At 42.1% G+C, this 26,869-nt stretch overlaps 1 long non-coding RNA gene across 1 annotated transcript; it reads right to left on the bottom strand.

Annotated features, from left to right (window-relative positions):
* Positions 1–1,345: 1,345 nt before the first annotated feature.
* On the bottom strand, positions 1,346–22,904 carry LOC117829204. Its single transcript, XR_004634575.1, has 3 exons — positions 22,810–22,904; positions 21,014–21,087; positions 1,346–1,432 (listed from the first exon to the last, which is right to left on the bottom strand). It is a non-coding gene; the product is annotated as an uncharacterized LOC117829204 (long non-coding RNA).
* Between the last annotated feature and the right edge of the window lie 3,965 nt (positions 22,905–26,869).

Below are 26,869 nucleotides of genomic sequence, written 5' to 3'. Positions count from 1 at the left end.
TGGTGTGGGTAAGTGTGAAGGGGACATAAGTGAACATTTAACTTTTTAGTTTTCAAGGATTTTTGCAGAATCCATGTGAAAGCAGCGATACTGTTTGATTATTAAAAGTAAAAGCTTTTAAGTTTCCAGGTAATACCCAGCTCTACTTTGTTGTGTATTTTTTTTCATATGCTGCATGCTATCGCAACATCCCCTGAAAGCCTTAGAAATTAATAACCCAGACGGTGATAAGCTTTAAAGAGAATGGATTCATGTGTCGGGTTCACTGGGAGCTCTGACTGTAGGTATTGTATGCATCTGCACTGCTCAGTATCAAAGTGCAGCCTCCCCCTGAAGAGTCTGTTTCCCTGCTGTGTATTTGTGTAGCTTTGAACACTTCTGTATAAAACATAATGTGTAATCTGGTTTTTCTTTGCATTGCACCGTACCAGACCTGCACAGGAAAACTATACGTGATAAGAGAACATGAGAATACAAACCAGGAAAGTTGCAGAGACAGAACGCTGCAGAGCAGGAGCCGGCTGCTGCAGTGTATTGTATCTGAAGTAAATAGTGAATGACTAGTGAGGCGGTGTTTAAAACACACAGTGCCCCCAGTCAGAGCCTGCTCTTCATCAGTCAGAAAGGCAGAAATGAGAAATGCATCTGAGCGACGCTTTAAAAGGCAAAGTTCAGTAATTGGGAATGACAGACACACACAAAGCATCCATCACTCCTGACCTTTCCGTTTCTCCCTCTCTTTCTCTCCTTCCCTTCTCCTGTCTCACCATTCAGGACAAGGACGAGAACAGCAAAGGAAGGAGGAGAAAGCTCGTCTTTTAGATGACTGCATTTAATCGCTCTTTGAAAACAGCATTGTGATGCTATTAACCCAGAATCAGCTCCAAGCTGACATTAAATAAAAGGAATGAACATGTTGTGTCTATGATGTACACGAACACACACACACACACAATTATATGCTTTCAAACCAGAGCGGCTTAGACTGCTGCTTCAAAATGAGTCTGCCTCATGTGGATGTGTGGGTAGGCTAACATTTGTGTTTTTTAAGAAGTTAAATTTATGAAAATAATAAAAGGGTGCACACACAAAGTACACATGGTTCATATCCCGGTGCTGTGCTCGGGTTTTAAGGATAATAGGTTCAGGGAAAGTTAACTTGTTCAAATCATGGGATTGCATTTGTCACAAATTTTCTTTCACAGCCACTCTCTTTATTACCCGCTCTCTTTTGACTGTCTCACTTTATTTCTTTTCATTCCTTCTCCTCTGCTAAAATGACAAGGCCGTGCACAAGAAACATGCTTCCCCCTCTGTTCGCCTTAGACATGCACACACATGCACACACGCAGGGACACACACACTTCACATCTGGACTTGTGTTTAATTTTACGTCAAAGTCCGGACAGGAAGCACCTGTCTAGATGAAATCCTGCAAGAGAGAGAGAGAGAGAGAGAGAGAGAGAGAGAGAGAGAGAGAGAGAGAGAGAGAGAGAGAGAGAGAGAGAGAGAGAGAGAGAGAGAGAGAGAGAGAGAGAGAGAGAGAGAGAGAGAGAGTAAAGGGGAATGAAAAGAGAGGAAAGAAATACACGGAGCAAAGAAAAACATTAATCCATCTGTTGTGGAAATGCATGTCACAGTCGTCACATTAAAGGCAATGTCAACAAACAGAGCGAAAACCAAATTGGTTTGGAAAAGGCAAGTCATGTGAAATTAACACAAATTTCATCCCCTCTTAATGTTATCGTGGCTGTCTGTGTTTGGAGCTGAATGCAGGTCATTCTTCCTCTCCAAGGCTCAGGGGGCTGCTCATGAGCAGCTCTGCAATTACAGAGCAGTAAAACTTCCAGATGTGGGATTATTCTTCCCTCCACGTTAACAGATTAAAAGATCACTGTCTGGATGGAGTCACACACCTGTTACAGAGGTGGCCTCCTACAATTCCTCACATCTCAACTTGTCAAAGTCTGGCTGAGGATGTTGTCCGTCTAAAACAAGGGTTAGTACTTAATATACACCGCCCTATGCTGGCTGCCCTGCAGAGCCCTGATTGATAAAAGGGACTATAATTATGAATAATAGCCCAGTTGATTGCAGAAAGTCTGATAATTTAAATTATATGACTGTGGAGTCTTTCTTAGACTTTAACATTTTCACATTTAGTCAGATGCTTTTAATGCAGAGTTGCAAAAAACTGCTGAACAAAAGTGAGCTAAAACTCAAATTTGTGACTTGTGAATGCATTCACAACAAAAGTCCATGCGGGAGCAAATATCAGGGGGACACCAGCATCTGGAGGGTCTTGGAATGGATTAAGATCTTCCTCACTCGTCTTTAGATGTTCATGCAACAGTGTTCTCATCTGGCCTTAGATCCAGGAGGAGGCTACATTTCACAGGTTTACTGCTCTGAATCTTTTTTTATTTTGCACAAGTTCAAGCTGCAAGAAGGAAGAAGGAAAAAAGCTGACATTTGTTGGTGATCCAAACATAACTTATGAAGTACGACCACCTAAAGGTGACACCTTCAAAGTGAACTAACCCGAGTCTAAGCTTCGGCAACACACAGCGTTTTCAACCAGTGGATGGTTGACAGGCACCATTATTCTTTCACATTAAATTGAAGGTAGATTTCTTTGAGGGTCTTTTAAATCCTGGAGTTTGATAAACTCATTGTGACTTGTTTCTAGAGGAGAAATACAGAAATGATCCAGCGTTTATTGTGTGATAAAGCAAGCTCCACGTTTGTTCTATACACACAAAAGATGGTACCTCCTGTTACCAACTACACGGTGAACTTTGACCTTCTTTCTTCTTATCTGACAGGATCAGACATATAGAAATAAAACTAAGAACTTTGATCCCTCTGGTGCAAGTGTTGACTCATGTCTTATTTCAAATCTCATCCGTCTCAGAGTTGATTAAAGAGGTAATGAAAACAAACTGTCTTTCTTCTATTTCTTTCTGAATAAATCCTTGGTCTGTTTTTAAAGTATGCCAGGATAAAAAACTCTTTGAAGAAACTCGTCCTCAACCTGAATGTCCACTCTTTCAAAAGTTATCCTTTGTCAGAAATCCTTGAAAAAGTTGCTGCAGAATAACTTTTTTGTGAGTGGCTGAAATGACATCTTTCACCACGAGGACTTGTGCCAAAAGGACCGAAATAAACTGCAGTTTTCAGGGTCAGAAATTTTGTTAATTCTTTATTTCAGCCTCACGTGAGTCCTTTAACTGGAGAAAAACTGTCAGGAGATTTGACTCTCTAAACAGACTGATAGCAGCAGGTAACCACATCTACTTCCTTTATTAAAATAGAAATAAAGATTGTATTTCACGTAAACGGACGTCTCTTACCTCTCAGTCATGGTTTCAGACCATACTGGTGCAGCATTTATTTGAATAGTAACTTTAAAAGTTAAGATCAGAAAGTACATTTCAATGCATTCATCTGATTCCCAAATCAAGACGCTGGTTTTGCATTACATTGTTGATATGAATCTAAAAACTGTTTCAAATGCAACCAATGGAATCTTAAACATGCTTTGAATTTGTCAGGATTAAATACTGAATTTCAGAGATTAATGGTGGTTTACAAAAGCAATCATTTGACAGCTCTCGTTGTGATGTAATAATAATATATTCAAGTCAGATGTGACCTTCTCAGGTTAACCTTGAAAGGTCTGAGTTTTCTTATGAATCCTAAAGAAGGTAAAACATGTCTATAGGTTCCTTCTGTGAGTGTGAACTACACGTGGAAGTCCTTGGTAATTCTTGTTTCTCCATGAACGTTTCCTCCAATTTACGGAGTTGTTCTGCTCTATTTTCCACATTCTCGATGAAATAATATTTGATCTTTAGCTCAATTAGTGAAATTACTCCCTTCCTGTTTCAGATTGAGCTTGGTGACGCAGACAATTACTGACATTCACAATTACCAACATGCAGTTCAGGAAAGTTCGGACAAATTTACTCATGCCATGTGCTCGGCTTGTCTTTCACATCGTACCTGGGACACGGCCTGATGTTTCTGTCAGAACACATCTGTTAATTGATGTGATCAGAACTCAGGTCTTTCCTGCGGGTTGTGTCCCATCACAAGTACAGACGCCAGCTGTGGGCCACATATAACCCTGTTCCACTTCAGTGTGCAGCTGTGGACGGCGAAGTTTAGGTGTGCCAAAATGTGTTAAGCTCAACACATGTACTCCAGGTGAAATCAGACAGCTGCTACCTTAGGTTAGAAGTCCTCAAAAGTTGTACAGGTTGATTCTGCATGAAGTCGGTTGTGCTACAAAGCCGCATGTGACAATAGACATGTGGTTTCTGCAGTTTAGTTTGTTGCAAGTTCTTTCTTAACAATAATCTGATAGATTTACCCAAAAAGTGAAAACCATCTGCATGGTTAACTCACTTTAATGATAGAGGTAAAAGGTTACACGTTGACAGAAAAAGCCACTCTTGTTAATTTGTGTTCTCAGCTGTATCTAGGTGTTGCTCTGAGATGAAGTGTTATAATTGACTTCTTGATGCCTGTCATCCAATAACCCCACACGCTCATCTCGATATCTGATAGTGACTTCTTACATTTTCCTGGATGACTTACAGCAGCCCCCCAGAGAACATGCCTGAACTTGTTGCATGCAGCGGCTGGTTTAATGTGTAGGTGGAGGAAGTGTTCGTGCAAGCGATAGGAATAATAAGAGCAAGAGAGCAATTCCTTATTTCCGCTACAACATGTCTTGTGTCTCTGTTGCATTGAGGAAAATAATATTCTATGACTTATTTTTAGTTATGGATGTTCGTATTTAAAGTAGACATGCTATGTTTTGCTGAAAATATGCAAAAAGAAACCAGATTTGTGAGGATTTGCATCAAACTTCCTGATTCAAGGTTCATTTCTCCATTAAAAAACGTTCATTTTAAGAATGCAAAGATTCTCGGTTCATGTAAAGAAGAAAACTTTTATGCGTTTCTTAAATTTCTTCCTTTGTTGAGCATGAAAGTAGCATGCTTAAATGCTTCTTTTTTTAAACAATGGCTGCAAAACACTGTAGTGGTACCAGCAAGGGGAGAACAGCATAAAGGCAGCTCAAAGAGTTGTATAAAACAGACAGATGCAGTGCGACCATGGTCAGTTCCCTCTTTCTTCCTTCCCTCCTCCCTTTCCTCCTTCCTTCCTTTCGTCTCCTTCAAGGTCAGTCGTCAGAGTACGGCTGCATGTCACCACTCCTTTGTCTATTCAGATAAAATTGCTGCATTCATCGTATGTCAGATAAACCTCAAAAAAAAAAGGGAGTGAGGAGGGTATAGTGAGAGAGAGGGAGGGAGGGATGGAGGGAAGGAAGGATGAGGGGAAGGAAGAAAAAAAAAAAAACAAGGGGCCTATCACTGCATCCTCAAGCCTGGCCCCAGCCTGTTTTTATCAGTCCATGACAAATTCAAGCGTTCACTCTCTCCTCTCCTCTTTCCTCCACGTTTTCTCTTCACCTTATCTTCTGTCTCAGCACTGCATCACTTGCCATTTTAGAATAATGTCCCCCCATGTCTATAATGACATTGCCTTTGTGCTTCAGATTACCTTGGGATTTTCAGTCACCCCCTCCAACCCACATGGATGCTGGAATAAAGATACACGAGCACACACACAGAGACACACAAACATTCAAGTGTCAAAGAAAATGTGTCCATGGACCTTGGAGGAGACCAGCTGAATCAAGGTGCATCATACACCAACCAGAGAAACAGTAAATATATTGTCTCTGAATGAGAATGTATTTTATTTTGGACAAATAAAGAGTCAAACATATTCAAATGAGATGGCAAAGTTTGGATGGTAATGGGTCATCAGCTCAGGCCTTCTCTTTTAATTTCAGAATGAATCCACTTTGAAAGGCTAGAGGGTAAATATTTCATGGAATGTTTTTCCACATTGTGATACTAAATCAAGGATCTGAACTTCAATATGAGCCGATGTGGGAATCAATCAAGTTCCAACAGGATAAAAAAAGGTGATTTTTTCCACAGCTGTCGGTCTATACTGCTAACCTACAGCAAGACTGGCTCTATCCCTCAAACAGAGGCCTTGAGTACTGTGTATGTGTCATACATGTGTACAGTACACATGTAACTCATGAGAGCTGCTTTTTGTTTGTTTTGCGTGTACCATGTAATACATAACCTTAAATCTGAGATCTTCTTTGCTATTCAAAAACATAACTTAATAGTGGTTTTCAATAATCCATCCATTGAAATCTCAATTTTTGTGTCTGCTGCATTTCTGTTTATAGTCCCAGTACACAAGCTGTTCTCTAGTTTTTTGCTGTCCTGCATTTTCAGAACCCATCAGTGGTCATCTAATAAGCTTTTGTTAAAGCTGGGGTTGGTAGTCAGATTTAGATACACTTTTTGTTATACTGGTTAAAATGATCTTTATGTCCTGATGGTAATCAATACATAATGTGTTCTTTAAAAAGAACCAAAAAAAGCTGCTATCTACAGCCGGAGTAAACCTGGGAAAACACCAACCAATCACCGTTTTTTGGGTGCCAAAATTTTAAACCATTCAAATCCCTTCCAGCCGTTCTGCCCGAATCCTGCGTGTACATTTCCCCGGCGTGCACTCCTCCGAGTCCCCGTCTCCTGCCTCTGCTTCCCCTGCCTCTATTTCCTGCTCCTCTCGCTCGACCTCGGGCCTGTCCCCTCTGACCCGATGAGGTGCTTTGCTCAGGACTATAGTCCGGATCAGAGTCTAAAAAGCTCTCACCACGGGGGCTCTGACAAGCAGAAGAATGAATGACATTTAGTAAGTCCTACAGAAAATGTAGATGTACTGTAGCGTCCGTCCGGACGCTGTAGTGATGACGAGCCGATTCGTGAACACGTTGATCTTTAATAACCGGTCACTGTCGGCCGTGATCACGCCAACCAACAAAACAACAATCAATGTTTGAATGAATGAAGAACTTCTCTTGTCTCTTCTCTCTCCAGCTCGCACTCTCTACACCTCTCCTGATGCCTTCACTGACTGTCAACACTGTAGGAATTAAGAGCATCTACACTGAACCTGTTTAACAAACAGGAGAGCTGTTACAGTATTATATGTGTTATAACTTTTCTCCTGATATCGTGTCACCAGTACAACTGGATAATGCTAGCATGACAGTTGTGAGCCATGTTTGTTTGTGTTTTTAACTTTCACTATGATAATGTTTTGGTGAGGACCGGTTTTGAATCAGTCACGATCATATGGTCGCAAGTCAGCGGCGCTCGTGCATGTGAGTGGGGGGGCGTCATTTCGGAGGAGCTCCGAGGTGAGGGGGGGAGGGGTTAGACGGAGTCCTGAGGAAATGCTACATTCAAATTCATGCTGGTTTTCCGAGACTGCCTACCCCAGCTTTAAAGCTCCTGTGTGGACTTTTTAGCTGGTTATGAAACATAAATACATATGAATTCTTTGTGACTTTAAAAGCAAACAAGACCACTGACAAAAAAGTAACTACTTCCATTCAATGATTTTTAATACCTGAAACCACTGGCAGAGGGTTGGGTGTCAGACTGAGTGGTTAACTGCATGCATGCTACTGAGACAGACATTTTAACATGTTCCACAGCAACAACTCTTGAGTGATGGATTTGATTGTTAGAGCAGGACAAAATCAACACAGACCACTTTGTCCAGAGGAGGGGCCAGAATCAACACACAGATCAGTGTGTAGACTGGTGGACGGTATCTGTGGCTGAAGGCATCCAATCCAGTCCACCTTATTTCTATAGGCCTAGATATACGTATAGATACACATTTAAAAGAAGAAGTTTACCAAAGTGCTGCACAGTGAAGTAAAATAAGTTAAAAAACACAGAACATAAAACACTGTGAAAATTAAAATAAAATAATCACAATAAAACACATAGGACACTTTAAGAAATATTTAAAGGCACAAAAAAAAACACTGTAAGAATAGAAGAATAAGTAAATAAATAAATAAAACAAGAGAACAAACAGAGACAGAGAACACAGAACTCTCATGCTGAGTTAAAACCCAAGGAGTGAAAATAAGTTTTCAGACGAGATAACATTTATTTATCTTATTTAATTATTTCTTGTATTCATCTGATCTATTTAACTCTATCTTATTTTTAACTTTTCTTTCCACTATTACATATTTTATTAATGTTACTGTATTGGTTTCATAATTTTACCATTGCTGTTGTTTTCTGTCTCTCTGTTATTCTGTGAAGCACTTTAGGCTGCATGTTTATATGTATGAAAGGTGCTATATGAATAAAGTTGAGTTGGAATTGGAGTTGAATTTAAAAGTTAGTAATGTTGGGGACGATTTAACATGAGAGGGCAGCTCTTTCCACAGTTTAGAAGACATGCTCCCCTCTGGTTTTCAGCCATGTCTTATAAGGACCACAAGAAGCAGCTGATCGGCCGACCTCAAAGACCTTGAAGGGGTGCAGCCCTGCAGGAGGTCAGAGACGTATTATGGTGCTAATCCATTCAAAGATTTAAAAACCAACAATACAATCTTAAAATTAATCCTAAAACTGAACAGGGAGCCATGAGGAGGGAGGCGAGGACGGGGGTTATGTGCTCTCCAGTACCAGTTAAAAGACGAGCAGCAGCATTTTGGTTTGACTGCATACGTGACAGGGAGGTCTGGTCAATGCAAACATGAAGTGCATTACAGTCGTCCAGATGAGTATAAATAAAAGCATCTCTCAAAATCATTAAAAGATAAAACAAATTTAATGGTCAAACAAGACTTGACTACAGGCTGTATCTGCTTATCTAATTTAAAACCACTGTCCATTGAGACAGCAAGGTTGGTAACTGTAGGTTTTAGCTAAGGCATTGCTAACACTTGTGTTAGTATCAAACCCTCTCTAGTGTGCATCTCATTCAGACAGCATCATATCAAACTGAGCGATTTAAGGCTATAATTATAAACTATTTGGTTGATGACTGAGGGAATTGTTTCCATCTTTATGATCAGTACAGAAAGATCACAGTGCTGATAATACATCAACATGTCACTTCATGTGCCGAGTGGTATTTGGGGAAATATTTATCCAGTTAATCAATACCTAAACTGATCAATTTGAGTTTCAAAAATGTAACATCCCTATTATTTAGAGCTGATTTAAAGCCTGAATCCAGCCTCACTTTTTCTCTAATAAAGAAATAATTTTCCTTCAGGTATCATCAGACTTCAAGTCTGCAGCATGTATTATTTCAGACCTCTGATGAGCTCCTTAAACTGTGACAGGTCCTTCTCTCCCCTGCCTGGCCATGTCTCTTAATGAGATGGTAATCAGCCAGTCATCAGCGCCGGGACCATGCAGGACACATAATGAGAACATTAGGCTGCATACTGAAAGGACCCCCTGCCGGGCGAAGGATCAATGGTCTGGCCTGATGAAAGGTGGATGATGCGGATGACGGTTGAGCGAAAGAGAGAGAGACACACAAATACACACGCATGCAGTGGAGGTGTTGATTGTGCAACACATTATCTACTGTACCCAGAGCTCTGACTCTCGGAGAGGTCACTCAGATTTACAGGGAACAGTCTGTTGTTGCTGTTCTTGCTTTATGGCACGATCCAACATAATCTCTTTCTATCTTTGGAGATGTTTTATTCAATTCACCGGACTGCTTTAAGCTTTTATACTGCAGTTATTTAACAGGCTGTCTTTAATTTTACAAATAAAGAAGTACATGCACCTGTTCTTCACTGAGGGGTTTAAACACTGAAGGATAATCATGCTGTAATTATGCTAACACTTTTAAAACATCACTGCTTAGGTTTGATTTGGGGTTTTGTATGTTCATGTATGAGGGAAACCATGAGGTTCTATTCATTAAAGGGATATTTCAGAGTTTTTGAAGTGGAGTTTCATGAGTTACAAGTCACCTGTGATTGGACCACACACAGGCTGCAGTTATCTACATTGAGGCGAATATGACTATAGTGGTTATAAGTACAGTCATGCATGTTAACATAATAGGAAGTTAACTTTTAAAGTTCAACCATATAATAATATACAAGTTGATTATACTTTTCAAGCACTAACGTGTATTTATTCTTATGTGCCGTTTTGTATGATTTATTCTACACTTCTGTGAATTTAGTTTACAGTGTAAATACATTGCTATTGCTCTTTGCCTATTTAGGAGCATAGTTTTTCATGCAGTCGATCAGGAATCCTGATGCAACATTTTATGATTGTCTTGCAATGTATCGATCATTGCTACATCATGATATTTTCACCAACTTGGACCCTGTATTGTATTATCACATCACGTCGTATTTTGTCATATCGCACCGTGAAAGTGAAAGACCGTTATGGATTAACTATGAATTCAACAGTCAGAAGCAGTGAGTGTTAGCACTCTGACATACACTCAAAGAGGAAAAAAGTAAAAAAATAATGGATAAGGGGTCAATAGAGGTTAAATATTTAGCTGTGCAGAGTGAGGATGACAGGGGCAGATACTTTAAACTTGTCAAAGAGTGTAAAATAATCTCTCCGTGCCAAGCTGTTTTTGTACCATTGCACTTGCACAACCTGTTCATGTCTGCATGTGTTCACTGGCTTGATTAGACACAATCAGTCTCCTACAATTCAAAGATACAGGAGGGTGAAAACTAAAAAAGGGACCTCCCCCATGAGGGTGAGTCATTTTGGTCAGATTCAGTTGTAAGAACAATCCAGGCACATGTGAAGCACCACAACATGCCAACCCCCCTCATGTCATACATCATAAAAGCTGCAGTGACAATTCAGACGTGGAGGATGAACTCTCCCACCCCAACTTCCCCTTCCCATGTAAACCATTTGGTAACTCCTTTATGGATTTCACATATGTATCTCCTTATTTATGTCCACTCTGTCTTCTATCATCACCATGAAACGCAGTCGCTCTTTGAATCCGGCCGTAAAACCGACTGGAGTCACGTTAATTGTCAGGCGCAGACGCAAGTTCTGATCATAAACGCTGTTCTACATACTGCTGCTTTAAATCACAGACAAATCTCTCCCTCCTCTCTCTGCTGCCTTCCAAAGTGATTTGGTCTCAATTTGTAATAAAAAAAAAAGACCAGCGGAGAAAGGGAAAGCGCTCCCAGTGCCGGCGATAGGCTTCGCTTTTGTGTTTTGCATTTTTTCACCTTTTCTCCCGTCGCAGTGACTGACTTTTAATCTAATAAACATTGCATGAGCCCACTGACCAGAACAAAGAGGGAAGAAAAAAAAAACATCTCTCTGAACATCTATCAGATCTCTCTTGTTAAAAAAAAGGGGGGTGGATTGGGTGTGTGTGTGTGTGTGGGGGGGGTGTTCCTTAATAGGAATGGGGGTTGGATATAGGGTTTCATGCCAAGATCGTAAAATTACTGAGGAATAAAAGTCATCCATTTCACATGACATCACCACCTTCTGAGGATGTGAGCTTCAGCAGCTTCAAAAGGAGGACAAAATGTTTCCTTCATTGACTTCAGTGCTGGTGTTGTCTGACAAGACGTACTATGCTGCAGAACAAAGGAGCAGGGTCTGCCTCCCTGCTATTGGCTCCTGTCTTTGAAACATGCCATAAAAAAAGCTAATATTCTTAGCAGCATTCATGTCTTGGTACATAGTTTACATGTATGATCAGTTAGAGATGTTGCCCGGAGCACATTTGAATGGATTTCTGTCTTTCAGTATGTACGTACAGGAAGTCACCACACGCCTCAGAGTGACCCTAGTGGTAACATTGCATAGCAACAGCTTATACAACAGGGATGATAAATAGCTGCCCATCATTTTACAGACTTGCTCTCTTCCCTCAGAGTCCTGCAGTACATTTACAGTTAAATAGTTTCACTTAAAACATTCCCTCTTATGCTAGTAGTACTGCCCACTAATTTACACTTAAGCACTAGTTTTCTGTGAGATCCGCAACCATTTAGTTTATTCACATGGCTGTCAATCACTCACCATGGGACCAAGTCAAATCAGTCTAGCATGCTTGACACAAATGATACAGCACTGGAGCATGCTCCAGGGGTACTAATGGCCGGTCTGAGCAGTTCTCAGGCACAATGTCACGGAAAACACAATACCCAACCTGCTCCAACGCCAACCATAGCCTCACTCAGAGAGACATGCACTTACTAATGGCCGAGGCATTGGCTATTAGAGATGGGCTCCCTACCTTGGATGCAAATCTGTTATCAACAGTGACTCTCCACATGTGGGAGAGATAGTGTTTAGTGACTGTTAAGTAAAACCAGAGGTGAGTATAACAATATATATGCACCACATGAACTCAGGGGCTATAATTCCAGCTAGCAGAGCTAACGCTGAAACGGACGGAGCTTTAAAGGGTGGAGGGCCTTTAATAGTAGGTGAGCCTTCTTCTGTCAGTTTTATTGCTTTATCTACATAAAAAAAACAGGGTTGCTGCATTCAAAACACACAAAGACATTATTAACAAAGTATAAAAGAATAATTTCATTTTTCTCCCTTTCTTGCAGAAATGTGACACATCATCTGGCGCAGTATTGCGTTGCCCGGGGTGAGAGCCCTGCACAGTAGATGGACCGCTGTAATTTCTCATCTATCAAATTATGGTTTATTGTTCAGCACAGCAACCCCAGGCTACACACAACCCTGTGCACTGACAGTTATGAAACATTATATTTTCCACTGTCATAGTCCAGGCACAAGACAAAGCTTAGGAAGGAAAAGAAGGAAAGCAAACAAAGAAAAGGAAAGACCAAAGTAATCTTAACACTCCGCATGTCAACATCCATGTTAAAACAGAGCTTTGATCAAAGCCGTTCGAGCCTCTGTTGCTGTTTCTGAGGTTTGCTAACAACATTATGTTACTCAAATCGCCATTAGCTACTACTGTATAAGCTTGTTTATTATTGCCATGGTAATGATTTTCCTACCAAATGAAATTTGTCAGCAGGAAATTGTGTTTAATGCTCGTCTAATGAGTCTGCTGTAAATTAGCTGCTGTGCTCGCGTGGATGACTAAAAGGCCTTTAAGCAACCTTTGGTCTCTGTTGAGGGTAATTTGATACTGCCACTGATGATTCGCTTAGCCTGGCTAAAAGCTATAGTCTTGCATCTCAAGGAGGACATGTGAAACTACTATCGCTCTTAAACGAGAAGCGAATGTGAAGATAATCCAATACACTTGCAACTGGATGACTTCACGACACTGGATGTGAACTCCTGACTGGAGTCAAAGACATTTGGTGATCTCGACGCCAAAGTCAGGGTTCAGATGCACAAGTGGCCTGTCTTTAATCCTTGGTTAGATGAGATTAAAGCAAGTGGGGGTGGTCACAGTTTCACTTAAATCTACTGTATCTTCATGTGTTGGGAACATGCTTCCATTCTTGATGTTACACTTTGTTGTTTTAAGTGTTTCAATGACTAAAAAAGATGCACTAAGGAAAGGACGGAAATAGAAAGAATAACCTTTGTTGAAGATGACTGGGTCATCTCTCTGATTGGACATCATTTAGCACATTTTTTTAAACCCTCCACAATAAACTTTATTATAAAATGACATCAAATAAAGGACAGCACATCTCTAATAAGGTTATTTGGGAATAACACATATGAAAGCATATTTACAAATGAGAACCTTGTCAATTTACACAACACGGTGTTAAATATACCAAATGCAGCCAATAAACACTGATTTGGAGCAGTTTCTTTTTCTCACATCAAGAAGCCGGCTGTGATGGATTTAATATTAGGCTTTAAAAGTGTCTGAAAGCTTTGGTTAGCACTGCTAATAGGACAGTGGATGTTGTGGTTTATCATCCCATTCAAGGAAACTTCCTCCTACAAAGGAATAAAACCAGTTCCTTCGAATGAACAAAAAAAAAAAATCTGCGTATCAAAGACCTCCTGGATAAGTGTGTGCTTGTGTTTCCCTTTTTTTGCATATGCACAACCAGGCATGCCCTGTGTTTGTACTTGGCTGTCTGCCATGTCTGCCGTGAATGCTCGGCTCCCTGATGCATCTGCGTATGCAAAAATGTGTGTATGTGCTTGAATGTGTGCACACACATCGCTGGCACCCCTGCAGGTTTGTGGAAGCGCACGTGGGTATTTCGTGTTGAATTTACCATGCTTCGTCACAGGCATGGCGGCCACGCCCCCTGGCATATTCCCCCGAGATCTGATAAGAGGTGTGTGTGTGTGGAGGTTGACTGTGTCTTGTGTTTTAATGGTGTGACATTCCTCCTTAATGCAGGTGGCCCCCTCAATCTGAATACCCTTCCTCTTTAGACACTTGTCTGTGTTTAGTGCCACCCCCTGCCGCGCCCCCTGCCTAACCCCCCGTTTCCTTGTACCTCCCACTGCACCTCGCCCACCCACATCGCCCCTCCTTCTCCCACAACACGTGCCCCCTCTTAGTGCCAACATGCCCCTCGTCCCCCGTCTTCCTCCCCTTCCTTTCACCCCCTCCTCCACTCCTGTTTTTCCCACGCCTGCCTCTTTCTGTCATCACATAGTAGGAGTGGTATCACCGCACGTGCCCCTTTTTAGTGCCAACAAGCTCCCCTGTGGCCCTTCTGCACCCCCCACCTTCCTGTCTTCCTCCCCCCCCCATCGTGTTTTAGCTCCCGCCTCCTCTTTCTCACACTGTTCATCTCATCACTATGTAAGTGGGGATACCAGCCTGTTTTGCATACGGCTGTTTAGTCCTTTGTGGCAGGCGGGGCGGCATGCGAATATGCAAAACGGTACTGGGAGGCATTTTGTAGTGTGATGAGGAAAGGGAGACGGCGGTGGGACTGTGAATGATGCCGCCGTGTGTGCGTACACTTGTGGGTTTTCCAACCGATTCTTTGCGACGGTTGGTGCGGGAGCGTGTGCCATCAGAACCAAAGCCCAGTTGATCAACGTGGCGATTGGAATACCAACACCAAGCAGCCATAAATCCTACAAGGAGGGATCCTCTTATCTTCTTTGGCCTTTATTCCATTTCAGGGACAATGCAAGGAAAGGTTGTCATTTTTCTTTCAACACCATCGTTACTGTAAATCCACAAGACACAGAATTGGCAAATATCGGCGGTGAATTAAGAAGAAAGGGACGGGGAAGTTCCTTTGGCTTCCCCCCTCCTCATCACCCATATTCGTCTCCCTTGTACTTATCTGTGGCGGGGAGCCAATGGTTCATTATAATTGGCCGTTGTCATCATGCAGATGACACACAGTCAGCGCTCTGAATATCATTAGCGCCTTTGCATACCTCCGCTCTTTTTTCTTTTTTTCTGTCCTTTCTTCTTCTTCCTTCATCCCGAGGCTCGTTTCGGGATTCGATATTCCAAAAGGTAATTATCATCCGCGAAGCAGCCTATCAATATGTGGAGATAGCCATAATGGGGGAATGAAGGTGCATGTCTGATTGTCGTTGTCTCTTTCGCTATTTCCAGCACAAGTGTAGAACAATCTCCTCGAGTGTGAGGGGGAATTAAAGTGTTTTTGCGGATTGTATTTGACTCTCCTTTGCAGTGGAGTCCATTGTACATCTCTGTGGTTAAAGAGTGTTCTTTGCTCTCCTCCTCCTCCTCCCCCTCTCCCACTCGTTTGCATACATCAGCTTCTCCTTGGGTAGAATAATAGCTCTTAATTCTTCTCTGCAGCTCTTGCCTTCTGATCCATGACAAAAAAGAAAGAGGCAGCCGGTCAATTTGCATACTCCGCATACTGATGAGCCGTGTGTTGGCCACTGCCTAATTACCAAGTCCTCCAGTCACACTCTCTCTCTCTCTCTCCTCCTGCAGCTTTCGCTTTTAACCCTCTCTCGCCCATTCGCCATCCCTTCGTCTCTATAGGAAACCGTTGTCGCGTTCAGCATTAATTCATCTGAGGGGGCATGCAGAAACAATAGAGAAATAAGACATGAACAGAAGCATATGGCGGTGACGAGCGGCTCGTTCATTCACCTTCGTTTATTCCCCCGTCTGTGTTTATTGGCTAATTTGCGGCTCCTCTCGCTTGCGGCGGCTCTCCTTAAGCTACCCTCTTTGTCTTTGCCTTTGAAATTTACAAAATCTTACAAGAAATCAATACTTAATTGATTATTCACTTTCCTGCAGCCTCAAACGACCGGCGAGTGCATGTTCGTATTAAATCCAGCGTGTGTGTGAGTGTGTACGTGTGAGTGAGTCTCTGGTAGATCCCATGGTAGTCCCAGTTCTTTCGAGGCAGCAGGCGGACGAGGTGGCAGGGAGCTCTGAGAGCAAGACTCTGCGGCATCAACGTGGATGTGTATGTGTATGTGTGTGAGTGTATGTGTGTGTGTGAGTGTGTGGGGCATGTGAGACGTACCAGGGTCCCATCAATAGTGCCAGGGAAATTCCAAGGTTTAAAGAGGGTTTACTTCTCAGCCTTTTTTTAACATCCACAGGAGGAGGAAGAAGCATGGAATCAACAACAACAACAACAACAACAACAACAACAACAACAAACCAACACCAAGCCTGTGGGCACAGGAAGCACAGAGGGCTCCAAGCAGGATGTGGACAGGAGTAGATCCTCGTTTTCGGAGCTTTGTTTTTGTCCTCTTTGCTGCCGCTTCTTTGTTTTCCGTCCTGGCGTTGAGAAAAAAAGAGCAGGGCAAGATGCCACCTGGACCCTTTAGAGAACTCTGTGGCGAAGTGGGCGCGGAAATAGGGGCGTGAAGAGAGGGGCGTCAGGAAGAGGAGGAGGAGTAGGAGAGAGAGAGGGGTAAAGGGTGCCTGGCGCCTGCCTCTGATATGCCATAAGGATGGCAGGCACGTAATGATAGCAAATGTAGAGCAGATTGGCTTGGAGGAGGAGGAGGAGGAGGCGGAAGAGAGACAGGGAAAGGGGGAGAGCAGACAGATGGCAAAGCTGGCCTGGTGCCAACGATACCAAGACATGACGATGCAGGGAAACCTCCCCCTACTCTCTGACACTTGTTGCTTTCTGTGTTTGTGTATTGGGATCTCAAACTGGAGCTGGAATGTACCATAACAAAAGCGTTTGACTTTACTTTGCAGCCATATTGCCAAACAATGATGGAAGCAATCTTTCTTAATGTTTCATCTGCATAGAATGGTAATAGTTTAATATTTCACTATGGCTGTATGCACTGGCGGGGTATTTAAGTATGTATGAGAGCCTAAAGCAAAATGAGGGTTGAAGATAGTCTGGCCTCTGATATGACCTCCATTTATGCAATGTGTCAAGGGTCAAATATTGACTCTCCTCGCATATCTTTTCTCATAGCCATCAAAAATAGATGTAGCAACCCGCCTCAATCCTTTTTTCCTTCACTGATGACATTTGAGTTTTAGTGGGGAAATGATTTTTGTCTCACAGTCTTCAGGAGTAAAAAAAAAAACTGCTGGCCCATGTTGGTTTATGACAAGGAAATGGATGGCAGCTAGATAGAGTATTATGATGTTCATATTGAAATGTGCTGAGCAAACATCTTCCTGCTGCAGCAGACGTGCTCAGTGTGTGTGAGAAAACGAGAGAGGGAGGGAGAGAAATGTATTTGGGTGGTGTTTAAGGGGCTGCAAAATACATACTGTGCTGTATTTTCATCTGATTGAATGTGTGCCAATGAAGCAAGTGGTTTTGACACCAAAAAGATGAGTTGAGCTGCACAGAGGAAAAAAGGAACATCTGAGGTGATGTGAAGTGGACAAAGACTGGAGATGTGTTTAATTTTCGTGTCTGACTTGTTTTGCATGATTGGTGATAGAGCAGTGCGTACGAGAAGATTGGTCAAAGCTCTGTCATCTGCAGATAAAGAGTAATCACACACTATGCATGTACGTGTGTGTGTTTGGGCAGACTGGGTGGAAGGGGGGGCGTTATCCAAATCAAACAGCCTATTTGAATAAGAACAATCACAGCTCCAAAGTGGAGCAGCCACACAGACAGGGGGAAATGGCGAGGCGATTTGACTTGCGAATAAGGCTATGCATATCTGCATGCTAATTACGCAGCAAGAAGGGGGGAATAGACTGGAAAGCGCCCCCCATGCGCCAGACAGAGAGAGGGCGAGGGAGGAAAGACACAGCAGACACGAGAGAGAAACAAGGGGGACGAGCGAGCGAACAAACGGACAAACAAACGAGGGAATCAAAGGGAGCTACAGACGAGATGGGTAATTAATTCCCCATAAGCCTTTATACTGCGGCGTTTGATTTTTCTTGGGAAACAAATCGACGCGCATGGAGGAAGAAGAAAGGAGCGAATGCAGAGGACGAGGGCAGGGATTGGAGCGGGGTTGGGGGGCATCCGAAAATTAAAATTATTGATTGATCTTAGGGTGCTGGGGGCTGAAGCGCGGAGGGCATTTTGAGGATGTAATTAGAGCGGACTGGGACCAAGGCTGGAATGATAATAGATGACGTTGGAATTCACCATGGCGATTGGCCATTAATCTCCATTATCGCCGACTGGGATATTAAAAATTCTAATTGGAGGGACAAAAATGATGTGGCTGGTGTGTGTGTATGTGTGTTTACAAGTGTGTGTGCTGGGATGTTGATCTTGGGTGTTTGGCGATAATTGCCGCCATGGGGGAATGAGGTATAGTATATCAACTGTGTGAGCCGCTAATTAGAATTATGAACTGAACGATGCAGAACTGAGAGTAACCTTGTTTCACTTTCTCTTAATAGAATGTCAAAAAAACTCATTTATCCTTTAGGAAAAGCAATCTTGACAACTTGATGTCGTTTTTTTTTCCTATGTGAATGTTAATGTATGATTTCATTCTAACGTGTGTGTAACAATGTTTACGTTTATGCATATTTTTAATGCATTTTATGATAAAACAGCTAATTTATTGCCAAATTGTTCAAAATCAATTCCCACTGTAATATGGAACCTATTTATGAGCACTGTCAATGCCTTATTTTTATCAATGGGGATAACTTTTGTGTTGATTCATGAATTTTACAAGAAATCCTTGATACCACGGCTAATATGCATAAAAAGTGTGTTCTGTCTGTGTTAAAAACAATAAAATAATTCATATATTCTTCACTGTTTTGTGTTTTTGGGATGTGGTGGTTAGTCTTATAACTCTGTACACCAGGAAAAGCCCTGCTTTAGGGAGTCCTCAGCCCCCATGGGTGCTATGATGTCACCAGTGGCCTTGGATCTGCTGTTTGCACTATGTTACATCAGCCCAGATTAAGGAGCACGGATGACAGGCCAATACTGTGTTTATCAATAGCTCCACCACCTTGCATGACTGTGCTGTGACACTGTCAATAGATTATGAAATCTTACTGTGTCAGCTATTCAATATTACAAATTGCCTGTGTGTAGTCGGCATGCTCGTGCACGCTCTCGCTGGTGTGTATGCGTGTGTCCCTGACGTAAATATGCAAGAGGTTAATGCATATGTTCCTGTAACGTCTCCATGTATTCACTCTGCATGATTAGGAACTGTCCTTGAATTAGTAAGATGAAACTGCAACCCCCAACTGTGCTGCCGTTACACACTTGTATTCAAACACACACATACACACACAATTGTAGCGCACATGCAGACAAAAAATCACAAAGATCTCCTGTTAGGTTTAAAATGAAGACATAGATGTACTCACACAAGCGAAATAATGACAAACATTTCACCTCTGCTGTTAATTCACTGTTCATTAGAGAAAGAAGAGACTGTCGCCACATAGAGTTTGCATGCTTTTGTGTGAATTCTCTGTGTGTGTGTGTGTGTGTGTGTCTGAGGGCCAGCGTGATGTCATTACGTTAATGGTCTTTCGCTGAGGCTAGTCATTAAACGAGGATATTAAAGCAGTAGCCTGTTTTTATATGCATGGAGGGGTGAAGTGTGGGGGTCACAGTTGCTTGAAGTCATCACTCATGCAAGATGGGAGGACACACAAACACACACAGGGACATAATCAACACAGGGACGCATATACATTTGCAAAATATGTAAGTAAGGGGTCAGACTGCTCTTTTACTAAGAAATGTGTCGATTTGTTTCGTTCTTCTTTTGCACACAGTGACAGAGCACTCACTTGGCCCTCGTTTAAGATGTCTTTTATGCGTATGTACCCTCTCTCAAGCCAGATTGATCCTGATATTTATGAGCTGGGCTTGACGTGCATATTATTATTGTCATTACTGTTATTATGCATTTCAGGGCAGGGGAATAACATTAGGCCAGGCAGAGGCGGTGCAGAAGCTGAGGCTATCACTGCTGCAATCATCAGATTGGTCTGATTTATGATTTATGCAGACCACATACTGCCTCAGATAACGCCCCAGGAGGAGCTGGGCTGTAAAAAATTGTTTTAGCCAATTGATTAATCAAGACTGGTCATATGTGTGAGTACTTCATTTGTATATGTGCTTAGATTGCAAAGGGAAATGTGTGTTTATCATGTGTCTGTATCTGAATAATCATATGGGTGTCTGGCTGTTCTTGGAAAACTGATTTGGTGATGTGACCTTTTCTGGTAAAATGAGAGCAGGGATTGGTAGATTGAGAAAACATGGATGAGAGGGGGGGTAACCTGCTGACATGACAGAGGGACTAAAGATAATTAAGATTTTGTCCAGCAGTATTTCATTTGTATGTTTTCATCAAAATAAACCATAGAACCTCTGAGTTGAAATGTTTGTTATTCTTTCTGTTATGGCAAATCATTGAGCTCATGCACTAGTTATAGTATATGTATATTTCAGTTGTCCATTAAAACATGCAGGATTAATTTGCCAATCAGTACTCTTCTCAGCATCCTCTTAAGCCCCACTGAGACCAGCTGGATGTAGAAGATAAAGATATACAGTCAGTCCTTTCTTTTTTAGTTAATTATCTTTTCAGGTTTTAAACACCATTTTCCACTCTTTTGTTTTTGTGGAAACCAAGTATCAAAATACAGCATCATTTATGTGTGGGAAATGTCTTTCAATCGAGTATTCAACAGTAATAATTGATATGTGACGAGAACATCTCAAGTATTTATTTCTTACCTTGATTTATGAAGTTAGAGCAAAGTGTTGAAGCGATCCTGTCCCACTACATCTGCTCACCTCACCGTGGCTCCCTACAATGTTTAAAAATGGATCAGTATCTGTTACAAACATGATTAACTTACAGGCCTGTCAGCAACTTCACTAACATCAGTAATGTCATATAGTGAATGTCTTCTCAAGTTTAATATCTGTCATAAAAAATCAATCAATTGTTATTGATAAAGGACCAAATCACAACAAAAGTTATCTCATGACACTCTCCACATGGAACAAGTCTAACCACAGTGTTGCAGTTAAGTTACCACACCTCACATGTAGGTCGAGTCGAGTCTCATGTTGAAGTCTGAGTTAGATCCCAAAAAAAACCTTTGAATATTATTATTTACTGCAAGAGGGACCGCTGTCTCACTCTGAACTGTTCACTGTATGAGCCTGGACTCACTGGCCTTCATTCATCAAACAACAGAAAACTGGGCATACGATTATTTCCACGCCGAGATCAGAATTGATCAATCTGGGCCTGGGGGGAGGATACGCTCAAACCCCACACCAGGTCTCAGCTCATGTACGCAAATTCTCAAATCAGTGTGGAGCGTGGTGCAGTAAAGTAAACCTGTCGGTGGTGGAGATTTAGATCATATTAGTTCAGTGCATTTCAGACAGATGTTAGTTAAATTAGATATGACACCTTAAATGTATTTTATACTTCACTGTACCTTAATTATGTTGAGCAGCGTGAGCTGTCAGATGATTTGTTCATATTTGTATGTCATGTTTACTTCAGAGGCTGCTTTCAGTGATTATTAGCACAATGGGCACGGTCAAATCGCTCCGAAAATGTTGTTTGGGATTTTAACAGAAAAAGTTGAATCTTGAAATTCCCCAGAGGAAACAGAGTTCAACTTTTTGCATGAGATAGGATAGGACAGCTGTGATTGATCACAGTCTATACCAAGAAGACAATCTTTTTACTCTTTACATGAGATCAACACCTGTCAGCACGTCTCAAGGTATAACTAATGAATGTAACACTCCAGTTTGCGACACTTCTGGACCAGGCTACATGTGACAAAATGACCACAACTGGAGTTACTCAAAAACAATTGGTAGGTTAACAAGTCTGAAGCTTAGGGTATTGGCTATTTACCATAATCTGTATTGGACATGGGCGGACCACAGACCCCGGTAAGTGCTGCCACTTGCTCTTAAGTCTCAGGTCTGTTTCCGTTTCTGGCCTCCTCCAGCGCTGTTCCTTTTAAGACGCGTTCTTTCAGTAGCGATCTGACAGTATGATACTTTTATTAAGGGTTCTCAAAGTTACATAATAAGGCAGACTTTTAAGACAAAACGTGCTGGTTTCTGCACCATATTGATGAATTAAGGCCACTGTGTGGGACCTTTTAGATGTGTAGGAAGCACCATCTATTAGCATTAGGTTCGGACTCATCCTATCAGCGTGTCTTCATTACCAATGAAGTCACTGCGCTGTGTATTGGGATAATTTGCACCCGGCTCACTTAATATGGATGCACACACTTTGTTTCGAGTGTGGTAGGAAACTCAAAAACATCTGAAGCCCTAATCAGGATTTTAACAGACCAAACATCTGGGACCCGATGGTTGAGTCAGTTTAGTTGCTGATATTATCGCTAGCTTGCTAACTGTAACTTAACCAACAGTCCAAGTAGGCTTGCTTTAGCTCCACTTCATCCATTCTGGCTGCGTCTCTGATTCACCGTCCGTAGCTGATACGCAAGACTTCTATTCTTGCTGGGATTGGATTCAGTACTTACCTAGTAGAACCTTGGTCTCGTGACTCCAGCTATTCGGCTATCCTGCCCCTACCAGTGGGAAAACACAGCTGGTGGGTGTTGATAGACGTGGGACCACGGAGGCGGACTGCAACGGATTGTAGATGGACTGGAGAAGGATCTGGTGGAAGTTCGGTGTCAGCCTGTTACAGATTAAATGCACAGTTGGACAAAATATGGATTTTGAATATGTGGCTGTCAACTAACATTTAGTCCATCTTGTTAACAAAAAACTCAATAATCAGAGTTTGTATCATCAGTGATGACTCGTCATCAGGAAAAAGGTGGCTGACAAATATTTCTGATCATAAATTTGGTCAATGAAATGAACACTGCTTTAAACATCCTGTCAGGAACTGTTGCTTAACAAGATGGCACATGAACACACATGTAGGCAAACACATGTGCCAGCCTTGATCCAAAATAGATACATTATAAAAATGACAAAAACATTGAGTCCTCCTCTTCAACTTCCAAGCTCTTATGCAGTCTCTGCTTAAAACCAAGTGGTGTCAGGAAAACTTAAAAAAACAGGAGTTGGACTTGGGTTACACAACACTGTCTACACCGAAGTTATTCCAGTAATATTTCAATGCAACTAATATTACTCTTAACAGGCAGAAACCTTGAGCAGAACCAGACTTGTGAACAGCCACCTGCCCAGAACCTCTAACCCCCAAAATCCACAGGATGCGTCGGGTTGCGTTATGTCACAGCCGATACGTTCCCATCGTAGTAAATGCTACAAACAGCCACAGATCTGTGATCCAGGTCAGCTGCAACAGGACTTTAAGGTGATCACTGTGTTAGAAGATAACAGGGCAACAAAATAGAGCAGAATTATTCATATTGAACTCATCTAAACCTGCAAAATCAAAACTTTATAGTTATAAGAAAGAAAAGAAAGGTGCTTTATTGATCCCCAGGGGGGGGATTCAAATTTTTCACTCATGCTATTTTGGACATGCTACACATACAGTTTTTTTGGTATATACATACAATGCACACACATGCAGTGAACATGCTTAGGGAGAGATGTCAGAGTGAGGATACTGCCGTCAACCAGCGCACCCCGAGGAGTTGGGGGGTTAGTGCCTTGCTCAAGGGCACCTCAGCAGTGCCCAGGCAAGTGAACCAGCACCTCTACAGAAAACCAGTCCACTTGCCAAACTTCGTCCATACTGGGACTCGAACCACAAAGCCAAGCCAAGTCCCTATGGACTGAGCTACTGCCGCCCCCATATTATGCAGCATACTCAGTGATGATTAAAGCACAAAAGTAATGGAATACTCTCCGAATAATTCAACCACAGAAAGGCTCTGTAAGCTGTTGTTTGTATGTAGTTCTCTCTATACTGAAGCCAGCTGATCCTGGCTTCTCTGAGCTTGCACTACGCTCCAAACACGTCATGTGGAGCAGGGCACAAGCCCTCGGATTAAGAAAAGTTGTGCGGCTGATGGAACGCGACGCACGCGCATCCTGTGGATTTCCGAGGTTCAATACCAAATATCACATTAAAAATATGGCTCGAGATGTAGCAAATTAAATGCTAAGCTAAGTTTACTATAGCCTGTTATTTATGGTTTAGTTTTACCATTTTGAGTTCCCTCTGAATCTACAGCCAAGCAAAGTTACAATAGTAATGCATGCAGTTATTTTGTGGGGATTTTCATGATTTGACCAGGATCTGTATTTGAGGACGAAGATAGTTCTAAAAACTTTGTAAGACACTGTTGTTGTATTCAGTTGAGTCTATACGTAGCTCCCTTGGGTGTCCAAGTGATCCCAGTGAGAACCCCTAAACCTGCCAGAGTTTCTTGTAAGGTCCACACACTGAGAAACATCAAGTAATGAAGGTTGGAAACTTGACTAATAGCAGTTTCCATCCTTTACAACAAAATGAGTAAGAAGGTAGTAAAATGGCTGTGAGCAAGGGCAAATATCTGCCCGGTGAATGCATGCAGCAGCCCTGTTTGTCATCCTGGTGTTATTTAGGTGACTGCAGGTAAAATTGAAAAGCAATAGGCAAGATGATTGCATGCAATTCCTTTCTGTGGTTTCTGTGTCCTTGCTAGAGCACACCATACATACACACAATCCAACCTACAGGCAGATTTCAGGGATTGGGACCAATTGCAGCATCGGTGATGCAGAGCTGAAGGGAAGCGGGCCTGTAGCCGGCCACGGCCAGGCTGAAGGAACCATTGCCGAGGTGATTATAGATTCTGAAAGCAGCGCTGGACTCTGAGGCAGAGATTATTATAAATTTGGTCATTGGCAATGAGGACACTACAGGGGAGAGAAAAACAAATATTAGGGCCCCCTTCAATGCCGGAGCCAGTGTGAGCTGTTTTCCATTTTAATGCATTATGTGTGTATAAGGGAGAGAGGGGAGATGAGTTTTTTTTTTTTCTCCTCTATGTGGGTGTGTGTGTGTTAGATTCAGCAAACTCAGATTTACATTTCCCTTGCACTGCCTGTGAAATGTTTTCAGACGTGGACAGCGTGACTGCAATAATATATAAGGCTCGTTCTGCGCTCTCTCCCTTTCTTTCTGTCTTACATGCACGCACACTGCAGGCGAAGAGTTCGAGAGATGAGGATGAGCGAGTGCAGCCGTAATTACTAACCGAGAGAAAGAAATGGAAATTCACACTTAGTCTGATTCTGTGGTTAGCTTTCAAGCCACTCCTTCACTTAAGCTTATATTGACACATGGACTTAAAGTGAAGGTCCCCAGACGTGGCACAGTTAAAAACACCAAGAAGATTCCAAAAGTTCATCATTACGAAAGGTCTCTGAAATACACGCGGAAAAATGTGTTTAGCAGAAATTACTTATGAAATAATGTTTCACTCCGTCAATTAAAATACCACATGATAATTCCTAGGATTCCTTTGCTCTGTCTCTTGACTGTGAAAGCATCTCTGGTTATAAGGAAGTTGGTATCAAGGTTAAAAATAAAAAAGCATTAACACATCCCGGTTTGAACTGACATGGTGGAATGAATTTGCTGTTGTGTGCCGACAATTAGTAACATAAAAGTAGTGATGTGTACAATTCTGTTTCAGTCATTGGGAGATGTGTAGAGTGTGTTATTTAAAAAAAAAAAAATATCCTTTTTACTTTTGTGTAATGCCTTTACACTACTTGGCAGTACCTGCACCCAAATTGACTTGAAGCACTTACTCTTACTGATCTTGTTTCCTCTTGTCTAGATCTTTGCTTGTGTTGTTCTTGTTCTCGTATGTACGTCGCTTTGGATAAGCGTCTGCTAAATGACATTGTAACATTGTAACATTTATGTCACTGTAATCTTATATCAGGGTTGAGTGTTGTCAAGGAACTTCCAATACTGATGCCATGCGTATTGCGATCGTCGATATAATATACTGAGAATGCAAATAAGCTGACGACACAACTTGAGCCAAATACCTTATTCAAACTCCCATTACAGGGTGTCACAATAACCAGAATTTACTTCTTATATATTTGTTTCACTGCATTGTTTTCACTTGAGGTGCTACCTCTCTTAACTTTCCCTTTATTGTTTCACTTGACCAGCGCTCTTTTCTGTCTCTTGCTCGAGGAGGCTGTCGGCTCAAGGAGTATATCCTGCACTTCCACTGCTTGCATGTGCGTTGTATGACTACTCTGCTGCTGTTTGACGCATTGCTCCCTCGTCTGTCAACACCCCTGGCTTCGTTTTTACAGCACAGAGCAGCAACCGCTGGACAGCTGGAGTTGAAAGGCTAACATCAGTCTTAGACCAGATCCGTGTCCTCTCCGCTGTGGTCCGGCTCCTTGCTCTCTCGTACGTCAACACCCACAGTTTTGTTTTCAGCACGGAGCAGGACCACCGGACAGCTGGAGTGATGTGACCGAGGTTTTCCTGCTGTAATCACTGAATCAAGGATTCTCCTCCTCCTCTCCTCATCCATGTTGTCTTTCTGGTCCTCTGAAAACCTCTGACCTGTTGACTCCAGGCCTGGCTCCGCTCATCATGACGGTTTGTTGTTGTAGTTAAGTGAAATACGATCT

The sequence above is a fragment of the Notolabrus celidotus genome, chromosome 17 (genome assembly GCF_009762535.1).
Source record: "Notolabrus celidotus isolate fNotCel1 chromosome 17, fNotCel1.pri, whole genome shotgun sequence".
NCBI lineage: Eukaryota > Metazoa > Chordata > Actinopteri > Labriformes > Labridae > Notolabrus > Notolabrus celidotus.
This window is presented reverse-complemented; position numbering and strand designations above follow the sequence as displayed.